We start from the raw sequence: 24,298 nt of genomic DNA on the forward strand, positions 1-24,298 counted from the left end.
GAACCTGAAAACACCTAGAATTGCCAAAACCATCTTGAGGAAAAGAAACAGAAATGGAGGCCTCACATTCCCAGATCTCAAACTATATTATAAAGCTATCATCATCAAATCAGCATGGTACTGGAACAAAAATAGGCACACAGACCAGTGGAACAGAACTGAAAGCCCAGAAATAAATCTCCACACCTATGGACATCTAATCTTTGATAAGGGGTCCCAAAGGATTAAATGGAAAAAGGAGGCTCTCTTCAATAAATGGTGCTGGGAAAACTGGGTTGTAACATGCAGAAGAATGAAATTGAACCACTTTCTCTCACCAGAAACAAAAATCAACTCCAAATGGATCAAAGACCTGGATGTTAGAGCAGAAACAATCAAATACTTAGAGGAAAACATTGGTAAAACACTTTCCCACATACACCTCAAGGACATATTTGATGAATCAAACCCAATTGCAAGAAAGACTAAAGCAGGAACAAACCAATGGGACTACATCAAATTGAAAACTTCTGCACATCCAAAGAAACTATTAAACACACAAAGAGACCCCTCACAGAATGGGAGAAGATCTTCACATGTCATACATCAGACAAGAAACTAATCACCAAAATATATAAACTTAGCACCAAAAAAGCAAATGACCCCATCCAAAAATGGGCAGAAGATATGAACAAAACATTCACTACAGAGGAGATCCAAAAGGCTAACAAACATATGAAAAACTGCTCTAGGTCACTGAATGTCAGAGAAATGCAAATTAAGACAACATTGAGATACCACCTCACTCCTGCGAGAATGGCATACATCAAAAAGGACAGCAGCAACAAATGCTGGAGAGGATGTGGGGACAGAGGAACCCTTTTACATTGCTGGTGGGAATGTATATTGGTACAGCCTCTGTGGAGAGCAGTCCGGAAAACTCTCACAAGGCTAGACACGGACCTTCCATATGATCCAGTAATTCCTCTCCTGGAGTTATACCCCAAGGACCCCATAACACTCAACCAAAAAGAGTTGTGTACTCCTATGTTCATAGCAGCACAATTCATAATAGCTAAAAACCTGGAAGCAACCCAGGTGCCCAAACACCAGATGAGTGGCTAAGAAAGCTGTGGTATATATACACAATGGAATACTATATAGCTATCAAGAACAATGAACTCACCTTCTCTGACCCATCTTGGACAGAGCTAGAAGGAATTATGTTAAGTGAGCTAAGTCAGAAAGATAAAGATGAGTAGGGGATGATCCCACTCATCAACAGAAGTTGAGAAAGAAGATCAGAAAGGGAAACTAAAGGTAGGATCTAACTAAATTGAAAGTAGGGCACCAAAGTAAAAACCCTGTGGTGAGGGGTAGACATGCAGCTTCCTGGGCCGGTGGTGGGTGGGGGTAGGTGGGTGGGATGGGACATAGTCTTTTGGTGGTGGGAATGGTGTTTATGTACACTCCTAGTAAAGTGTAGTCATATAAATCACTAGTTCAATAATATGAGAGGGGGGAAATTAATTGTATGTCTCGAAGTTTTTAAAATACAGACTGAGTCTTTTTAATATATAGGCTATGTATTTGATATGCGGACTCTCTCAAAAGCCTAGACCAAGTAGATTAGAAGCAACCAATGGCACAGCTACATACAAGATACTCGGTACTATACAGCAAACTCTAACTAAAGGACTTTTCAAAGTTATCCCAATTACCAAATAATGTGATGATAACATTAACTATCCATTGTCTTTTTGAACCCTAAGACAACAGGAACTTCACATCTCCACTATAGAGCCTATATTTCCCCCAGTCCTGGAATCTTAGGACAGGGCCCACTTTCCCGCATTCCTCTCCCAATCCATATCAAATAATATTGCATCTGCAGATCGCAACCTAATCAACACAACTATTGCCACCTCAACATGCTTCACCTCAGACTGTGTCCAGAGACTTCACGTGTGGAATGACAACCCTTCAACTTCATTACTCGGTGAGACCTTTCCTTTCATAGTATTCTCTAATTCCATCCCAGGTGGTTCACTTTCTAACAAAGTCCCAAAACCTAGATATAGACAAGGTTCTGTGAGAGAGAGCGTATGTTCACACGTATCCATGAACTAGTGCAAAATATATACCTGAAAGCAGAAGTACACTAGAGTTTGCAGTGAGTACCCCCCTAACACTTCCTTTCCACTATTCTAACCTTTGAGTCCATGATTGCTTAACAATTTGTTTGGCTTTGTATGTTAGCTCTCTTTTCAGCCACCAGGTTCCATAGGCCAGCAGGATGCCGGTCAGGCTTCCCTGGACTGAAGACCCCACCAATGTGCCCTGGAGCTCCGCTTCCCCAGAGACCCACCCTACTAGGGAAAGAGAGAGGCAGACTGGGAGTATGGACCGAGCAGTCAATGTCCATGTTCAGCAAGGAAGCAATTACAGAAGCCAGACCTTCCACCTTCTGCAACCCACAACAACCCTGGGTCCACGCTCCCAGAGGGATAGAGAATGGGAAAGCTATCAGGGGAGGGGATGGGATATGGAGATTGGGTGGTGGGAATTGTGCGGAGTTGTAGGTCTCTTACCCTACGTTTTTTGTCAGTGTTTCATTTTTATAAATAAAAATTTTAAAAAAGACCTACACAAACCACTGGGCTCTGAGAATGTGACTGATGATATTTTATATAGTAAGAGTAACAGTGAAAACAGTAATAATGACAATAGCAAACACTCATTTCTCCCCATTTTAAGGTAGCTCAGTAAAAAGTAACTCAATTGTCATTACAACTAAATCATGAAGGAACAAAAACTATCCTCACAATTTCTACTTATAAACTTTTAAGAATTCAGGGTTCTTTGCTAAGTGTAATATTAACCCTCCCAGCTTATATGTTAATAAAAAATCAAATTATGAACATAGCCCAATAATTATACTATGCTATAAAATCAAGGCTCTGTGCCATTACCAATATTCAGCAAGCATGCCAATGCCAATACCAGATGCAATTTTTGGTTTTTTTTATTTTTATTATCTTTATTTATCAGATAGAAACAGCCAGAAATTAAGACAGTAGAGGGAAAAGTGGGGAGGGAAGGAGAGAGGGAGAGAGGGAAAGAAAAGGGGCATGCAAGAGAGAGAGAAACATGCAACAAGCAGGTAGGGACTGGGGGCTCGAACCTGGGTCCTTGCGCATAGTAACATGTGCGCTCAACCAGGTGCACCACCACCCAATCCCTACAATTTTTAATAACAATTAAAAGATTACTAAGCTACTAGTGTTAAAAGTCAGATAAATAAATATGTAGGTTTTCCCCACATGCATAGACATATATACCTGAGAGATTTAGTTTTCTAACACAGATGGTTAAAGTTTCATTCCCAAGAGAAATTATAATAAGAAGCCTTTCCTATCAGGAGTACAAAACTGGCATACTGCAGCCTTACTACCAGGGCTTACCAGGTAAGGGAAATATTTACAGCGGAGTCAAAGCAGGTATAGTAATTGGATAGTTCTTCTCTTCAATGCTAATGCATGCTAGTATCATTAACAACATTCCTTAATGATGTCAAAGATATAACTCCCCAACTGCGGGATTAATAGCTACCACAATAATTCTGGTTTTCAATACCCCAGGGGTCTTTTTTCACAGCACCCAAAGAAAAGGTGGTCTGGGACCACTGGAGCTCACCACACAGAGATGATTTATAAGCCTATAAGCAGCTGAGCACGTTTCTCAACTTCAGTCTGGTGTGGTTCAGAGGCAAAATAAATTTTATAATTTAGATCAAGCATATGTTGGAGCTACTACCAAAACAGAACATTCCAGGCACAAGGGCAGTGTAAGTGAGGGGTGAGAAATGAGAAAGAGTAAATCAAAATAATTAAGCTCAGGATAGATTTAATATCCCAGCAACCAGGTAAATGAGAGTAGAGTATTAGGTAAGGGCCAAACCATGGAAATTTTACTTTTCATTCCAAAGCATTGTGATTTTCACTTACAGACACAGGTTTTAAAACTAGAACAGTAACAGATCATATTAATTTTAAGTAATATTATTCTCACAAAGGAATGCATTCTTATTTATGATAATTAAGGACATCAGACTTTTAGTCAAATAGAAGAAAAAAATTTCCACTAATAAGGACTCCATACAGACACTCCCTGTGAAATTATTTTATTTTCTGTGGATCCAAAAGAAATCTGCTTACATGAAATATTTAGCACTAAATGCCAGCAACACACACACACACACACACACACACACATGGCAGATGTATATTCTCAGATTTCTCACCTGTCTTTTGTCTTCCCCTTACCCTACCTGTTGACATGGAGCACATATTTATCAATCTTGTCTGAAGGCTCTTTCAACAAAAGGCCTTATCTTCCTCAGTTCAGCAAAGGTTTCCTATTCTGCAAAGCATTTACCAACTCGCCTCTCCCAGGAAAGATCCACCTGTTCCTTTTTGTGCTCATAAATGTCCTATACTGCTCTGCCCTAGCAATAGCACTTCACTGTTCTGTAATAGCTCTAGGGAATCTTGACTCAGACTCACAGTATGGCACATTTAAAAACACAGTTTCAAAGACTACAAGGAACTTTCCACATTCTCTTTAAAAATGTGTATTTCTCCCAACCCTGGAAACTCTGTGACTTTGTATTGCTCTTGGTCCTTTACCATGTTATATTGCCTTTGTTGGCCTCAACTAAATAAATGCAACCAGTGCCACCATGCCAATTTATGCTGCCACTGCCATTTTCTTCAGATTGTATCCAGAGATGCCAAGATGCAGGTGTCAACCTTCCAACCACAATAATCTAATGAGACCTTTCCTACCATACAAGACTACCTAGTTCCACTTCAGATGGTACTTTCTCTAGCAAAGTTACAGATCCCAGATATAGGTTAGGGACTAGGGGACTGGGTACATGCATAAACGTATCTATAAGTTAGGGACAATTATATACAAATATATATATATATATATATATATATATATATATATATATATATATATATATATACTAGTCAAACCCTATCTATGACCTTGTAAAACCACTGCAGTTTCCAATGGACAGGATGGGGACACAGAACTCTGCTGGTGGGAACAGTGTGGAACTATACCCTTGTTACCTTTGTAAATCAATATTAAATCACTAATAAAAAATAAACTCAACCAAAAATAAATAAATAAATAAAATAAGAATACAGTTTTGTCAAGACTTAACTTGACAAATCAGATTTTTCTTGTTTTGATTTGTTTCCAAAGTCATTTTGTCTTTTTATTTAGGTTCTTTGCATATCTGTGACTTTTTAGACTTACATTTTTAATTTTAAAACTGTAGAAATTTTGACTGAGATTGTGATCGATATATCAATTTAGGAGAAAATGAAATCATAAAAGTATTAAGACTTCTGATCATGTACAAATTAGGTATCACCATTACTCCATTACCTTCTTTTTTTTTTAATTGGGAGCTTAGTAGTTTACAGTATAGTTGTTGACATTTAGATATAATTTCTTATCTCATCAAGATAGGTGTCTGCAAAACACTCTCACTCCAAACTTAGGTCCATCATTGTGCACCAGGACTTGAAAGTCTCCCCTTCCCCATCTCTTTCTCTGTCCTTTCCCAGAGTCCTTTGCTTTAGTGAAATTTATTCAATCAGTCCAAGTTTTTCTTTATGATCCCCATTTCTGTTCTTATTTCTTATATTCTCAGCAAAATTTTTATGGTTTTGCAGCATATAGGTTTGTGCATCTGTCTCTGGACTTACCTACGTCTCAGTATTTTATATCTCAGATTATATTAAAATAATATTTTTATTTCAGTAGTTCATTATTCATTTCCAGTATATCAGAATACACTGATCTTAGAATCTGATATTATATCATGAAGTCTCACCAAAGGACATGGGAATGAAGCAATGCCTGGAGAGATTTTAGGGTTAATCTTTAAAAACTGTGCTATGAAGACATCTACATTTGCTGCAGGAGAAAGCAAAATAAGAATGATAGCTTTTCAGTTTCTCTGTCTTGAATAGTTGAGTGAATTTTGAGCTGATTTGTCAAGTGACTTAGAGAAAATTCTAATGTTTAAAGCATATAGTTCTTCCTAAAACAGCATATGAAAAGTGAAACAGCATAGTTTCCCACCATAAGGGAAGAACTCCAGGGATTGGTAAGTAATAGTAATATCCCACATTCCCCTTTGTCTTGAATCCCTCTTCTCTTCATCCTAGTAGGATTGGATTTTCCTTAATAGTATTGTGAAACTGAGCTCCCCAAACAGATCAGTATGTCCAGGATGGGCCTTTTCAAGTAAGAGTCACTTTGGTATGAGGAATGATGCTAAGTGAGAACTGGTTGAGCCTAGGATAAACTGTTAATGTTACTTAAAGAATTCAGACTATATTGACTGAAGTATATCTCCAAAAAACTATAAAAATATTTAATCATTAATTTGTGTATGTATTATCAGAGAGAATAAGAAAGGCAGGAAAGTGAGCGGACCAGCGCACTACTCAACTCCAGCATAAGTTGGTACTAGGAATTGAACCAATGGCCTCTGGGGTCTCAGGAATGCAATTTGATGCCTCATCAAATTAAACTATCTCCGTGGCCTGTCACAAACTTTATTTCTATTTTATGGCTGATAAACATCCACAGGCAAGATTCTGCCATGTGAACCTTATGGCAAGCAGGGACTTGCCATATAAAGTATCTCTCTTCCTAACACCTTAACACAGGGTATAAACCCCTCATTAATACCATTTCACTTTAAAACTTAGTCATGTAAATTCTCTAAATATGTGCCATTACACTTTAGTTTTTTCTCCCACTGTCCTATCTGATACTAATCTGTCCATCTGTCCAACCTCAGTAGAACCTAGAGTATGGAGCATGTCTCCCATGCCCTGCCACAATCTAGACCTTACACTTCAAAACTGGGCCCTAGACTGGAATATTTACTCTATGTCATATCTTTCCTGCTTTGAGCAATCAGTCCTGGACTCTTAACTCAGAAACCTACATATTAATTCATGTTGACTACCTATATGACCAAGTCTGTTTGTGTCCCTGTCTATTCCATATCTAAAAGAGAGATGTTTGCTTCACAAGGCAGCAGATCTGCTTTGCTAAAACAATTCTCCACTATAGAAAACAGAGGTCACTAGGCTTTTGAGAGAGTCCGCATATCAAATACATAGCCTATATATTAAAAAGATTCAGTTTGTCTTTTGAGAAACTTTGAGACATACAATTGATTTCCCCCTCTCATATTAATTAACTACTGATTTATATGTCTACATTTTGCTAGGAGTGTTCATAAACACCATTTCCACCACCAAAGGACTGTGACCCATCCTTCCCACCCACTCCCACCCCCCACTGGCCCAGGAAGCTACATGTCTACCCCTCACCACTGGGTTTTTACTTTGGTGCCCTACTTACAATTTGATCAGGTCCTGCTTTTAGTTTCCCTTTCAGATCTTCTTAGTCAGCTTCTGTTGATGAGTGGGATCATCCCATACTCATCTTTATCTTTCTGACTTAGTTCACTTAACATAATTCCTTCTAGCTCTGTCCAAGATGGGTCACAGAAGGTGGGTTCATTGTTCTTGATAGCTGCATAGTATTCCATTGTGTATATATACCACAGCTTTCTCAGCCACTCATCTGTTGTTGGGCACCTGGGTTGCTTCCAGGTTTTTAGCTATTATGAATTTTGCTGCTATGAACATAGGAGTACACACCTCTTTTTGGTTGGGTGTTATGGAGTCCTTGGGGTATAACCCCAGGAGAGGAATTACTGGGTCATATGGAAGGTCCATGTCTAGCCTTCTGAGAGTTTTCCAGACTGCTCTCCACAGAGGCTGTACCAATTTACATTCCCACCAGCAATGTAAAAGGGTTCCTCTGTCCCCACATCCTCTCCAGCATTTGTTGCTGCTGTCCTTTTTTGATGTATGCCATTCTTACAGGAGTGACGTGGTATCTTAGTGTTGTCTTAATTTGCATTTCTCTGACAATCAGTGACCTAGAGCAGTTTTTCATCTGTTTGTTAGCCTTTTGGATCTCCTCTGTGGTGAATGTTTTGTTCATTTCCTCTGCCCATTTTTGGATGGGGTCATTTGCTTTTTTGCGGCTAAGTTTGCTGAGCTCTTTATATATTTTGGTGATTAGTTTCTTGTCTGATGTCTGGCATGTGAAGATCTTCTCCCATTCTGTGAGGGGTCTCTCTATTTGTTTAATAGTTTCTTTGGATGTGCAGAAGCATCCAATAACACAGCTATATACAAGATACTGGGTACCGTACAGCAAACCATAACAAAGGGACTTTTCAAAGTTAACCCAATTAACAAATAATGTGATGATAACATTAACTATCGATTATCTTTTTGAACCCTAAGACAGCAGGAACCTCACATCTTCACTATAGAGCCCCTACTTCCCCCAGTCCTGGAACCCTTGGATAGGGCCCACTTTCCCGTATGCATCTCCCAATCCAAACCAAGTAATATTGCATCCGCCGATCACAACCTAACCAAAGCAACGATTGCCACCTCAACACGCTTCACCTCAGACTGTATCCAGAGACTTCACGTGTGGAATGACAACCCTTCAACTTCATTACTCGGGTGAGACCTTTCCTTTTATAGTACACTCTAATTTCATCTCAGGTAGTTCACTTTCTAACAAAGTCCCATAATCTAGATATACACCAGTTTCTGTGAGAGAGAGCTTATGTGCACACGTAACCATAAACTACTGCAAAATATATACCTCAAAGCAGAAGTACATTAGAGTTTGCAGTGAGTACCTCCCTAACACTTCCTCTCCACTATTCCAAGCTTGGGATCCATGATTGCTCAACAAATTGTTTGGCTTCATATGTTAACTCTCTTTTCAATCACTAGGTTCCAGATGCCACCAGGATGCTGGCTAGGCTTCCCTGGATTGAAGACCCCACCAATGTGTCCTGGAGCTCAGCTTCCCCAGAGACACACCTTACTAGGGAAAGAGAGAGGCAGACTGGGAGTATGGACTGACCAGTCAACGCCCATGTTCAGCGGGGAAGCAATTACAGAAGCCAGACCTTCTACCTTCTGCAACCCTCAACGACCCTGGGTCCATGCTCCCAGAGGGCTAGAGAATGGGAAAGCTACCATGGGAGGGGGTGGGTTATGGGGATTGGGTGGTGGGAACTGTGTGGAGTTGTAACCCTCCTACCTTATGTTTTTGTTCACTAATCCTTTCTTAAATAAAAAATTTAAAAAAAAAAAAGAAAAAGAAAACAGAGGTCACATGTGCCTTTATCTTTCCCATCACTCTGTCTGTTCAAAGCATAAAAGAAAGGATACCATTGTTCCAAAACCCAGAACACAAACCACTTCTCTCTTCAACACTGCACAGATAACTTCAAAGCATATTCCTAATTCAAAAGATTTCTGGTTAAAATTGAACTAAAAGCTACATCCATATTCTTCTAGATGACCATCCCTGTCAGGACCATCTTCTTTGAGTCTGAATGACATTATATAAAGGGCAGAAAGAAAGAGAGATACCATGGGGAAATATACAGAATAGATGTCAAAGGATAAAATCTAACAAAAATTACCTAAATCCTGCTTCCTATGTCTCTAAGTTCATGAAGCAAACCTTCAGGAAGCCTCTGTCCCTGTTTTGATCAAGGTTCTCTCTAACTATGAACATCTAGAACTATGAACCTCTTATAATCACAATCTGTCTGTAAAGCACTATGGATCCTAAATTATTTTTATAAAATTAATAAATTAATTTCACAGCTATAATACATCTTACAGTATAAAATCAGAAGATACAACTAAGCCTAAATAAGAAAACAAATAATCACTAAGTCTAACAACCAAATTCCCATGCCTGAATTTGGTATATATCCTCTCAGATTTTTCTCCTCTCTTACATTTTCAGGAAAATTTAAATGACAAAAAACTAACCAGAATAGCTTTGTATGTTGTCAAGTATGTAAAATGGCAAGACGATATGCTGATTAATATTGGTATAATCATAGCAAAACAAGTAATATGTTACACAGAAGAGCAGACCTTCAACCAATCATGAAATGATTATGGTGTGAGACATGCACTACTTCCAGTTGGTCCAAGGTTTATTACTGAAAATAGTGGAATTAATCAGTAAATTAAAAAAATCCTTTACCAATTAGAAAGCCATATCCAGAACACTGTCACTCAGCCAAGTCACATGAGACAGACTGTACACAGACAAAGCTTTGAGAAGCCTGCAATGTAGGCAGTTAACACATTAGAAGTGGGAAAGTGGAAATAATCAAGGCCATGCTGCCTCTGATGAGAAGAGAACTGTTATGTGCCAGAGGGCCAGAGACAAAGCTGTATTTGGGGGAGGTGCAGGATACCACTTGGTACTTTATGTGTCTCACTAAGTGAATCCTCAGCTGGCATCATTCTTCCTTTTTATCCCCTGTGCCAGGCATTAAGGGGCTTTCCCAGAAGAAAGTAAGTTGAAACTGGATGGGTAGAATCCAGTCTATGTAACACCTAGACTAAAAAAAAAAAGATTACAATATGAATTACAGTCCCACTGTTACTTAGGCAAAAGTAAATCCTACATTAGTTTAAAAATAAGTGCTCATGGATAAGCTACACCACATAATAGGTCTAGGCATCCTTCATGCAATTTTAACACAAAATTGATTTTCCCAATGCCAGGCAAACATCTTTTTAATAAAACACACTACTTCAAAAGTTAATGGATACTATAAAATGAAAATAAAATGCTGGGAAAGAATCAGACAAGATATTCACAAGCCTGTTTATTTCTGCATCTGTGTCCTCTGAGTTTTGACTTTACAGGTTCTCCCATCAAAAAGTAGAAAGTCTGCTTCTTCATTGTTTGAACCTGGGATAGACTATGGTCTGCTCTAGGAGATATGAGAAGTGGGTAAGTAAAACTATTGATATTTTTGGAAGTGAAGCCATGACTGCCAAATCTTCTAAATGAGATGCCTCCAAACAGAGAAAGGTTGAGACTGCTTGCTTCCATGCATATACTTTTGACAACAATTTTAATAGATAATCTCAGTCTGAAGAAAACCCACATTTCATATAAAGTCTTAATGAAATCATCAGATGGATTCCCTGGCTTCCCAGATATCTTGAAATTACTAAATTAGTTCAGATGAATGACAAAACTCTCAGAGCACTTATACAAGGTAAAAATACACGACATTATATAGTAATAGACTATCCACACATTTACTCAAAAGTAACATTGAGTTAACATGGTAGGGATATTATCTTCCTGTCCACTAACTATCTTTCAAAGCCAGTATTAGACTGGGTTGGTGCCACATGATGGCACTCTGCTGAAAACTCACATCACCTGGCTCATAACTACGGCTCCTTGTCTTTCTTCTTATTTGCATCTGCCAAATCACCCAGGATTCTTGCTATACAACATCCTTAAGTGCCTAAAATGCACACACTGCTTTATGACAAACCTATGTCACTGCCTAGCTTTCATTCATTAGTAAAAATAATGCCATATTTTATGAGAAAGGAACAGGAAAATGTCTCAGGCAGTGAGCAGAAGAGAAACAGATACAATGAAGCAGGACCATGTATCTCTCTGCCCTTTATTCTAGGTCAGGATATCTTTGCCTGGAAATCTAACTCATGCACCTCTGCCATCACTTTCTCTATACCAAACGTCAAATAAAGCTGGGCTATTGTTGCAAGAATAAAAAGAGTTCTTACTGTGCATGGGTGTGCCTGAGATGTATAGGATTGCTAAGGTATGTTTTAAGAGATATACTAACAAAGTTCGACATTAGGAAACACATAAAAAAGTTATTTGGCAACAGATCCATTAAGTAGGAAATTTACAAATTAACGTAGCTCAGAAAGTAGTTTAAATTCTGTTACCAATTCCATCTCTCCTTCCTATGTATTCTCTGTCCAGAGATCTGGGATAAATATAAGTTACAAATTAAATGATTTCTCTTTTCTCCATGAACACCTACCCTTCAACTTTCCTTTACTCCCTGACATGTCAACTGTTTGTCTGTGAGATGAGGAAAAGGCCTTCATGTTGACAGGTATTATTCTATAAGACAGCCAACTATCAGTTTTCTGAAAAAAATTAAAGGTAAGTTAAACTTCACCTTAATAGATCTGAGTGTCTTCCTTATCAACCTCTTCAACTATTAAATTAAGCACAGGATGAAATCTAAGTTCAATATCTCATGACTACCCCTGTGTCTTTTCAGTGGTAGTATCAGTGATATTTAACTAGACACAACACAACAGAGAAACATATAAATACCTGCTCCTGTGGATACCTTGACTCCAGCAAGAGTAAACCAGTGGTAACCATTTTCATTAGATGGAAGGCAGTAGTTATCTGAGGTGAGTACTCATATAATCCTATAGCCCTGAAAACGGACTAACAGGAGCCAACTGTGTGAGTTACATAAGAGAGTAAGTATCCCACCATGTACAATATAAAGCAACACTTATTCTTTCTAAACTCTTAATATTTATCAGGAACAAATGTGTCACACTGTATGAAGCCTGTGAAGTATTAACTAAAATACTTACATAATACTTACATTTTTATTTATTTAATTAAGAAGGTATCAGCATGATTCAGTCACCTCTCCATTATCTTTACTAATAGAGGTGGTCAACACAGTGAATAACTTAAAATGGAAGACCAGGTTGTTTAACTGTGGTTCATGAATGCACTTTATTACTGGCATATAGTACACTAACAGTTCTTTAGATGTAATAGAATTCGTCAGTCTAGAGCAGTTTTTAACTATTAGAGGGTTATTATTATTTTTTTTTTATTTAAGAAAGGATTAATTAACAAAACCATAGGGTAGGAGGGGTACAACTCCACACAATTCCCACCACCCAATCTCCATATCCCACCCCCTCCCCTGATAGCTTTCCCATTCTCTATCCCTTTGGGAGCATGGACCCAGGGTCACTGAGGGTTGCAGAAGGTAGAGGGTCTGGCTTCTGTAATTGCTTCCCCGCTGAACATGGGCGTTGACTGGTCGGTCCATACTCCCAGTCTGCCTCTCTCTTTCCCTAGTAGGGTGTGTCTCTGGGGAAGCTGAGCTCCAGGACACATTGGTGGGGTCTTCAATCCAGGGAAGCCTGGCTAGCATCCTGATGGCATCTGGAACCTGGTGATTGAAAAGAGAGTTAACATACGAAGCCAAACAAATTGTTGAGCAATCATAGACCCAAAGGTTGGAATAGTGGAGAGGAAGTGTTAGGGAGGTACTCACTGCAAACTCTAGTGTACTTCTGCTTTCAGCTATATATTTTGCAGTAGTTTATGGATACGTGTGAACATAAGCTCTCTCTCACAGGGACTCCATAACACCCAACCAAAAAGAGGTGTGTACTCCTATGTTCATAGGAGCACAATTTATAATAGCTAAAACCTGGAAGCAATCCAGATGCCCAACAACAGATGAGTGGCTGAGAAAGCTGTGGTATATATACACAATGGAATACTATGCAGCTATCAAGAACAATGAACCCACCTTCTCTGACCCATCTTGGACAGAGCTAAAAGGAATTATGTTAAGTGAGCTAAGTCAGAAAGATAAAGATGAGTATGGGATGATCCCACTCATCAACAGAAGTTGAGTAAGAAGATCTGAAAGGGAAACTAAAAGCAGGACCTGATCAAATTGTAAGTAGGGCACCAAAGTAAAAGCCCTGTAGTGAGGGGTAGACATGTAGCTTCCTGGGCCAGTGGGGGGTGGGAGTGGGTGGGAGGGATGGGTCACAGTCTTTTGGTGGTGGGAATGATGTTTATGTACACTCCTAGAGGGTTATTTTGTCTAATCTTACTTTATACTCAAAGTTGGTTAAACTGTCCAACTGTTAGGGGATGTACAAAACTTAAATAAAAAGAAGTGGAACTGACACTAACTATTCCAAGTACATCACTGAGTGGTCCATGGAGATTATTATGCAAAAGTGGAGTGGGAAAAAATTACCTCAGCAGTATCATTATTTCTTGACTCTAATCCTTAGTTCAATACTCAGACCTTAATCGCTTCCCAAAATCCCTATCATAAAAACCTGGGACTTTGGAGCCTCAGGCATGAGCGTCTGTTTGCATATGCTAGCCTCTGCCCTGCTGTTATTATTGTTGTTGTTATTGCTGTTGTTGGGTAGGACAGAGAGAAGAGGGGAAGGCAGAGAGGAGAAGAGAAAGAAAGACACCTGCAGACTTGTTCACTGCTTGTGAAGTGACACACCCCTGCAGGTGAGGAGCCAGGGGCTCAAACTGGAATCTTTAAGCCAGTGCTTGTGCTTTGCACCAGGTGTGCTTAGCCCACTGTGCTGCCGCCTGGCTCCCTATTCACTTCTCTTTCCATCTTGTCTCTCATCCTCTATTAAATTGAAGCAATCATGTTAAGTGAAATAAGCCAGAGACAGAAGGATGAATACGGGATGATCTCACTCTCAGGCAGGAGTTGAAAAACAAGATCAGAAGAGAAAACACAAGTAGAATCTGAGCTGGAGTTGGTGTATTGCATCAAAGTAAAAGACTCTGGGGTGGGTAATGGGGGGGAGAGTATACAGGTTCTGGAAAAGGATGACAGAGGACCTAGTGGGGGTGTATTGTTATGTGGAAAACTGAGAAATATTATGCATGTACAAACTATTGTATTTACTTTCAACTGTAAAACATCAATCCCCCAATAAAGAAATTAAAAAAAAAACCTCCTATATAGTTGTAATGATCTATGTGGAACAGACTGAGGCCACTGGGTTGTACTCCCCAGAGAGAGCATCTTTTGTCAAATCAACATATGGCCACTCCATCAACCTAGAACTGCAGCCCCATCCACAACTCACCACTGCAGAGACTCACAAATATAGAGATGGTCACATCAGATTAGAGCAACAGCCTGCCCACTTCTAAGATAAATCACAATATGGTTGGCTCTAGAAGCATTGGGACCAACAGAACAGAGGCTCTCTTACATCATATCTATAAAGCAATGCCCCAGTACACACATTTAAATTAAAAGACATAGAGTAGGAAGATGGATCAGAAAACACAACCCAATCATATGCTATCTGCAGGAATCCAACCTAACTCAACAAGATAAACACAGACTCAAAGTGAAAGAATGGAAAATATTATCCAGGGGCCAGGTGATACACCTGGTTAAGCACTCACATTATAGTGCACATTACACTGCCCAAGGACTTGGATTCAAGCCCCTGGTCCCCACCTGCAGGGGGAAAGCTTCACGAGTGGTGAAGCAGTGCTACAGGTATCTCTCTCCCTCTCTCCCTCTCTATCTTGCCCTCCCCCCTCAATTTCTCTCTGTCTCTGTCCAATAATAAGTAAATAAATATAAATATAAAAAGGAAAGAAAAATATCATCCAAACTAACAGACAAAAAAGGGCAGTAGCAGATATCCTCATATCTGATACAATAGACATTAAAGTAAATAAAGTAATTAAAGATAGGCATGGATACTACATAATGCTCATAGGATCAGTCAACTAGGAGGATTTAACAATTACTAACATTCATGCACTCAATGAGGGGCCATATAAATAAGTCAAGCAATTACTGAAAGAACTATAAGAATGCATCAATAGCAACACAGTAATATTAAGAGAATTCAATAACCCACTTTCTCAAATAGACAGATCATCTAGTCATAGAGTCAATAAAAAACAAGATAATTAAATAAAGAGATAGATAGGCAAGGCCTTCTGGACATTTTCAGAGTCCTTGACACCAAAAAACTGGAATACACATTTTTTTTTTAAGTCCACATGGGATATTCTTAAAGACAATGTCAAATTCAAAAGCACTGAAATTATCCCATGCATCTTCTCAGACTACAGTAGAATTAAACACTTAACAACAAATAAAAAATTAGAAACAGTCACAAAATATGGAAACTCAACAGTACACTACTTTAACAACTACTGGGTCAAAGGGGAAATCAGGAAGCCAATCAAATGATCTTAGAATCCAATGAAAATGAAGACACAAGCTAACAAAATATTTGGGATACAGCTAGAGCAGTACTAAGAGAAAATTTTATATGAGTATATAAATAAACACTAGGAAGATGAAAAAAATTCAAGTAAACAATCTTACTGCACACCCTAGATACTTACAAGGAGGAACAAAGGATCCCTAAAGCAACCAGAAGGATTAAAATGACTAAAATTAGGCCAGAAATAAATAACACCCAAAATAAGAGAAACATGCAAAAGGTCAATGAAGCTAAATGTTGGTTCCTCACAAGGGTGAACAAAATTGACAAACACTTGGCCAGACTTATGAAAAGGGGCATAAGGTTAAAGTAAATAAAATTGTAAATAAAAGGGGATAGTTCAGAACAGACACCACAGAAATCCAAAGTATCATGTGCAGCTTCTATGAACAACTATATGCCACCACGCTAGAAAACCTGGAAGAAATGGAAAAGTTCCTGGAAACATATAACCTTCCAAAACTGAGCACAGGAGCTGCAAAATATAAACAAACAAATCACAGCCAAAAAAACTGAAACAGTTACCAAGAATCTTCCCAACAATAAAAGTCCAGGACCAGATGCTTTACAAATGAACTCTACAAAATCTTCAAGGAAGAGTTAATACCTCTACTTTTAAAGCTATCCCAAAAGATTGAAGGCACAGGAATACACCCTTCCACTGTCTATGAAGCCAACATCACCCTGATTCCAGCAGCAGACAGGGAGATAAAAAAAAAAAAATTTAGTGTATTGCACCAAAGTAAAAGACTCTGGGGTGGGAGGGAAGCTCTGGGTCCTGAAACATTATGGCAGAGGAGGACCTAGTGGGGGTTGTATTGGGATGTGGAAATGTTATGTACAAACTATTGTATTTTACTGTTGACTGTAAACCATTAATCCCCCAATAAAGGAATTTAAAAAAAACACTAAAACCAGAACTGAGCAGTACTCTGGTAAAAAGAAAAAAGAAAACTACAGACTAATATCTCTGATGAACATTGATGCTAAAATACTGAACAAAATCCTTGCCGAGCAGATATAAGGACTGTACATCATATCCTAGTGGGATTTACTACTGGTATGCAAAGCTAGTTATATATATATGTGTGATCCACCACATCAACAAAAGAAAAACCAAAAATTGCAAGATTATCTCAATAGATGCAGAGAAAGCCTTTGACAAATTCCAATGTCCCTTCATGATCACAACACTACCAAAAAATGGGAACTGACAGCCAACATCATACTCAATGGTAAGAAGCTGAAAGTATTCCCCCTCAGATTAAGTACTAAACAGGGCTGCCCACTATCAATATTACTACTCAGCATAGTATTAGAAGTTTTCATTATGGCAATCAGACAAGAGAAAGGAATTAAGGATACTGATTGGAATGGAAGAAGTCAAACTGTCACTATTTGCAGGTGATAAGATACTATAAATAGAAAAACCTAAAGAATCCAGAGGAATCTCCTGGGAATTATCAGGCAATATATTAAGGAGTCAGGCTATAAAATTAACATACAAAAGTTAGTGGCATTCCTTTATGCAAACCCTGAGTCAGCAGAAGAGATCCAAAAGTCAGTCTCATTCACTATAACAGCAAAATCAATTTAAAAAAATATCTAAGAATAAACTTAACCAAAGAAATGAAAGACTTGTATACTGAGAACTATGAGTCATTATTCAATAAAATAGAAAAATATACAAAGAAATGGAAAGATAATCCATGTTCATGGATTGGAAGAATTAACGTCATCAAAATGAATATTCTGGGACTTCTGCAGATTGTGGCTATGGAATATAAGCAGGTGATTTTGCTCTACCAATCAACTAGGAAAATAAACAAAAATCACCTGAGAAACGACTAGAATCTCTTCAAATATCCACCAAGCCACAGGTAAGTATAAACACATGTGGTTTGTCAACAGACAGGGGCTGAGAGAGAGGTTCCTGAGGCTAAAAGCCTGTACTCAGGAATTCCTAGTGCCAGTCCAAGAGTTTGCCAGCTGAGACACACCACTTCCAGGTTTGAGTTTTAGCAAATAAAAATTTTAAAAAGACTATTAAATAAGGGGGGGAACACCTTAAACTAACCAACTTACAGCTGTGGGGGGTTTTGTTTTTTGTTTTTTGCCTCCAGTGTTATCACAGGGGCTTGATGCCTACACTGCTCCTAGAGGCCATTTTTCCCATTTTGATGCTCTTGTTGTTGTTGTTGGATAGGACAGAGAGAAATCGATAAAAGGATGGAAAGACAGGGGGGGGGGGGACAGATACCTGCAGACTTGCTTCACCACCCATGAAGCAACCCCCCTGCAGTTGGGGAGCCATGGGCTCGAACTGGGATCCTTTCAAAGTACTTGCACTTTGCACCATGTGCACTTGACCAAGCATGCTACCGCCCCACCCCAACAACTGTGGGTTCTTAAGTTTCCATTACTGTTGCCCCTCAGAAGCTGGAACAGCAGCAGGGAACCCTATATTGACATCAAAGGCATAGAACTTGCCACGTGACTCAGGACAAAATCTATTCTCCTAGTGGTTCAGAGGTGTTGCTATGGAATAGGAGCATTTTAAGATGGCTCTCCTAATAAACTAGGAAAAACTATGAAAAATCACCTGAAACCTCACCAAAATACAACCAGGATTTCTTTCAAAACTCACTAAGCCACAGAGCATTGTTCCGCTTTGGCTGGCAGAGGAGCAGGTGATTGGGCCTGAACTCTGGACCCTTGGGCACAGGAGTCTCTTTGCATAACCACTGAGCTATATATCCTCCCCTCTGTTTTAGCAAACCTATAGCCAACACCATACTCATTGGTGAAAAACTGGATCTAGTACCCTCAGATCAGGTACTATACAGGAATGCCCACTATCACCATTACTATTCAACATATTATTGAAAGTTCTTGCATATTAGGCAAGTGCAAGAAATTAAAGGGATATAGACTGGGAGCAAAAACATCACAATCTCACTATCTGCAGATGATATGATAGTATACATAGAAAAACCTAATGAATCCCACAGGAAACTCTTGGAAATTATCAGGCAATATAGTAAGGCATCAGCCTACAAAATTAACATACAAAAGTTAGTGGCATTCCTCTATGCAAACGAAGAAGGACAAGGAGAAGGAAGAGGGGGAGGAGGAGGAAGAGAAGGAGAAAGAGAAGAAGGAGAAGAACAAGAAGAAGAAGAACAACAACAACAAGGAAAAATCAATCCCTTTTACTATAGCAACAAAAACAATGAACTAAGAACAAATCTAACAAAAGAAATGAAAGACTTGTATACTGAAAACTATGAGTCCCTATTCAAGGAAATAGAAGAAGACATATAGAAGTGAAAAGATATGCCATGTTCCTGGATTGGAAGAATTAACATAATCAAAATGGATATTTAAGGGGCCAAGTGGTGGTGCACCTAGTTAAGTGCACATGTTACAAAACGGATATTTCTTGTGACACAGCATGAATTTGGGGACATAATTAGCATATGGCTGATATCAGCCTATTGTCGGGAAATTGTAAGGATGTGGTTGAGCTTGGCAGGGCTTGAACCTGAGGGGTGTGTCTATCCTGTTAGTCTCTCTACAGAGAGACTGAGCAAGGAGGGACAGTAGTAACCCCAAAGGTGTGCTTCGTCCTATCAGACTCCCTGCCTCACAAAGCACCCCAAATTCCTGATACTATAGCCATTAGATAAAAAGGGGGAGACGTTGGGCATTAAGCCAGCCCCCCCCCTCCATCCTGCATTGCTGATACTATGGCCTATTTACATAACCATGGTTTTGCCTGAAAGATCCCCACCCATCTGATTGATCTATCTTCTTTCTACCTCAAGACCTGCCCTGCCTGCAGGGTAACATTAATCTCACAGGTTAAAACCCTCGCAATAGTTGCTAAGGAAGCTTCTACCTTCCCAGCATGCTTTTGCCTTTCTCTACCCCCTTTCCTAGCCATTTCCATTTCTGACTTGCCACTTCCAGTTTTATCCTATAAAAGCATTGACTCTCTGATCAATAGATCCTTTTTGCATTACCATGCTGCCACGAGTTCCTGAGTCATCTATCTCCCACATCGCTGAGTGAGTAGCATCCCAGCTGAGTCCAGTCAAGTTCTCTCCAACCCAGAGAGCATGCACCCCGGGGAAGAGGCACCCCCACGCTAGCCTGGCAGCCTATGAGCATAGTAAGAACTTATGCAAACCCACAAAGGATTGTGAGTGCATCAGGAGTTATTAAACTGCCAGGCTGACAGAAGTTAGGCTCTATTCCTGTGCCTTCTCTTCCAGCCATGCTCAAGACCTGCCATGCTGTCTTCCATATGAGAAACTGAACATGTGCAGATGAGCTCCATTATATTTAGATTAAAAGACTCTCGGGGCCAGGTGGTGGCGCACCTGGTTAAGCGAACATGTTACAAAGCACAGGATCCAGGTTCAAGTTCCCAGTCCCCACCTGCAGGCAGAAAGCTTCACAAGTGGTGAAGCAGGCTGCAGGTGTCTCTCTGTCTCTCCCCCTCTTTATCAACCTCTTCCTGTTGGGTAGTATGCCACCTCCCCCTGGCTTCTGCTTAACCATATGCCTATACAGGGATTTATTGATCCCATTCAAAGCTTTGGTCTATTTGCATAAATCACTTTTACATTTACATAAAGCACTCCCTCCAGGGCATTGGTGGTTCAGTGATAGGATTCTCGCCTGTTCCGCCCCCTCCTTGTCACACTCTGATTTTCACCAGTCACTTTTCTCTCCACCCTCTCTATGTCACATCCTGTTTCCACCCTACTTGGCAAGTATATATAAAGACAGCATTGTGAGTTGTACTGTACTGTACTTTGAGTTTAACTTAGCTTGTCTTAGATTGTGCTGCATCCTGCATGAATAAAGAGATACTGCCTACAGCTCAACCATGAGTCCCTGGTCGTCTGTTACCCGCGTGTGAAGCCAGCCCATTGAAAACAACATAACCCATCGAAAACAACATATGGCGCCCGAACAGGGACTGAAATAAGCCCTGAAACATGGACCGGCATCAACGCGGGACCCTACCCACCCATCATCCAGATAAGTAAACTTGGCTACCCATCCACCATGGGTTGCCTTTCTACTTATGAAGAGGTTTGCCAAAGCCTCTACTGTTTCATCATGAGACAGTTAGTCTGTCTCTGGAACATTTTACTCTGGGCCACATTTCGGTTCCCTGACCGGGAACTTTGGTTTCTTATGACCGGGATCATAGAGCTTGGGAGATGCACGGAGATTTCTCCTTGGACTTTCTGGATTCCCTCTCCCATGTTTCCTGAGGAAAAGGACTACATTTTGCTCCAGGCCACAGTTTGGTTCTTTATGACCGTGATCGTAGACCTTGGGATATGCATGGAGATTTCCCCTGGGACTTTCTGGACTTCTTCTCAAATGTTTCCCATGGAGAAGGACTACTCTAGTTTGAACAACATTCTCGAGTACCCTGGCAGTTGCCAAGTATGGAGACACGTGGTTAGTTCTACTCTCCTGATTGGATTCTTTCTTCGATGGGAAGACACTTTTAAAAATGGGTGCCTGAAGCAATCCAGCTGGAACAGTCAGAAGCACACTAAATGGAATTTCGAGGACCTTTTTGGACTAGGACGTCCTCCGGGGACTCTTAATCCTACATGGTGAGATCTTGATAATCTAGTTCAAGTTGCATTTCATAAGAGAATGATTTGAATGACTGAATTTTTGTTTGACATTGACTTAAGAAAAATGCTGGATGCAGCCATGATTTCTAGAGACATCCAGAAACAATCCAAAAAGTTGTTTTTTCCCTCCTTTGATTTCTCTTTTACGTCTTGACATGAATCTGAAACGTTTAAATCCTGAAAACTGTATGAGTTATGGGTGGGGCAGATAGTGCAATGATTATGTTAATTATTCTCATGCCTGAGGCTTTTAACCATGGTTCTTCTGTTTACCTTTCCACATTATATTGAGTTTAAACTGTTTAAACAACCTTAAAATCATACTAGAAAGGACTTCCAATTATAATGGAGTTATCAATTATAGTAAACTTCTAATCTGCTACAAGTTTTGTTTGACAAGTAAGTGAATTTCAGCTGTCAAAGTCTTCACATGAAAAAGCATCTACTCAAATGGAATTCCTGGAAATCCATTTGGATCCTGTTCTCTGACATCACCCCTGGAAACCAATGATGAGACCTGGCACGTCCTGAAGAAACCGATTCACAGACTCCAAAGATCACTCTCTACAGAAAAGCAGAATTCTGGTGGCCGACATTCCCCATCGAGACAGACGTGCAGCGTTTCATCCTCTGGCATTTTCTTCTGTGGTCAGCTACTTTGGACTGATACCTCCATCGGACTTACTGGTACATGCTGCTGTGTTTCTCAAAGACTAACTTCAGCCAATTGCCTTGAGACTTTATAGACCATGTCCCCTCGCCTGCAGGCTCTGTCCCAGAGGCAGAAAACTCCCCCTCCTTATTAGGTTATGCCCACAGAGGCATGAAGCGCCCCAAGAGGCAAGAGATGCCCACAGAGGCAGGAAACGCCCTTTGAGGCAAGAGATGCCCCTAGAGGCATGAAGCATTCCTAGAGGCAAGAAATGCCATTTCGCCTGCAAGGCCTTGCCCTTTGAGGCAAGAAACGTTCCCCTTGACATCACATTGGTTATTGCTGCTCGCCTATTTTGTTTTCCATGTCTTATGCCAGTTCTTTTGAAAACGCCTGTACGATATAAGTTTCTGTTCACCCCACAATGGCATTAGTTAAAAAGAAAGGGGGAATTGTTGGTATGCATGAGACCCCTTCTGTTTCATTTGGTTTAAATCCCCCCTGCTTAACACTATTCTATTTACATAACCACTTCATTCTATTTACATAACCACTGTTAACAAGTTCCACCCTCCCTCCAGGGCATTTGTGGTTCAGTGATAGGATTCTCACCTAATCTGCCCCCTCTTTGTCACACTCTGATTTTCACCAGTCACTTTTCTCTCCACCCTCTCTATGTCACATCCTGTTTCCACCCTACTTGGCAAGTATATATAAAGACAGCATTGTGAGTTGTACTGTACTGTACTTTGAGTTTAACTTAGCTTGTCTTAGATTGTGCTGTGTCCTGCATGAATAAAGAGATACTGCCTACAGCTCAACCATGAGTCCCTGGTCGTCTGTTACCTGCGCATGAAGCCAGCCCATTGAAAACAACATAACCCATCGAAAACAACATCTTCCCTCTCAATTTCTATCCAATAAATAAGATATACATAAAGATAAAAAAATTTTTTAAAGTACATTTTGAAAAACAAAAAGATGCTCCTCTAGGGCCATAATGCCTAGATGATATTTGCCACTTTTCCTGCCTTGCTGTACCTAAATAAATCCATTCCATGCCGCTGTGCCGTGATGTAATAAACCTTGATTGTTTAAAACTGTGCCAAACTGCCTCCACCACAGACTTTTTTATTTTTTAATTATAATAGATATTCTACCCAGAGCCATATACAAACATAATGCAATTCCCATCAAGGTCCCATCCAATTTTTTATCTTTTTTTTATTAGCAATTTAATTATTACAAGATTGTGGGATAACAGGGATACAATTTCATACTGTTCCTCCACCAGAGTTCCATATCCCCTTCTCCCCTTAGAAGTTAAGAGATATATTGGGAGTATGGATCAACCTGCCAACACCCATGTTCAGTAGGGAATCAATTACAGAAGCCAGACCTTCCACTTTCTGTACACCATAATGATCCTGGGTCCATACTCCCAGAAGAATAAAGAATAGGAAAGCTTTCAAGGGAGGGAATGGGATACACAGTTCCAGGGGTGGGAATTGTGTGGAACTGTACCCCTCTTATCCTGTGATCTTGTCAATATTTCCATTTTATAAATTATAATTTTTAAAAAGAAGTTATCCTATTCTTTATCCCTCTGAAAGTATGGATCAAAAATTTTATGGTGAGCAGATGATGGAAAGTATGGCTTCTATAATTGCTTCTCCACTGAACATGGGCTTTGACAAGTTGATCCATACCTCCACCCCATTTCTATCATTCTCTAGTAGGGTAGGGGCTACATATGCTAATCTGGAACCAGAAAAGACTTAGAATTGCCAACAATCTTGAGAAAAAAAGAAAATAACTAGAGTTATCACATTCCTAGATCTCAAATTGTATTACAGGGCCCGTGTAATCAAAACTGCCTGGTAGTAGAACGAACAGATACACTG

General features: G+C 39.7%; 1 protein-coding gene across 14 annotated transcripts in view; it reads right to left on the reverse strand.

Moving 5' to 3' along the window:
* Nucleotides 1-24,298, reverse strand: part of ENOX1 (ecto-NOX disulfide-thiol exchanger 1) — a 772,227-nt gene that overhangs the window by 718,312 nt on the left and 29,617 nt on the right. The window contains exon 1 of one of the 14 annotated variants that reach the window (XM_060194778.1): nt 14,904-14,946. The exons of 12 other annotated variants lie outside the window; for them this stretch is intronic. The gene's annotated coding sequence lies outside the window, so the exon portion shown is untranslated. Of the gene's footprint in view, nt 1-14,903; nt 14,947-24,298 lie in introns of those variants that run through there. One more of the 14 variants, XM_060194776.1, reaches the window with a different exon arrangement.

Source organism: Erinaceus europaeus, chromosome 7 (assembly GCF_950295315.1).
Source record: "Erinaceus europaeus chromosome 7, mEriEur2.1, whole genome shotgun sequence".
Classification (NCBI taxonomy): Eukaryota; Metazoa; Chordata; class Mammalia; order Eulipotyphla; family Erinaceidae; genus Erinaceus; species Erinaceus europaeus.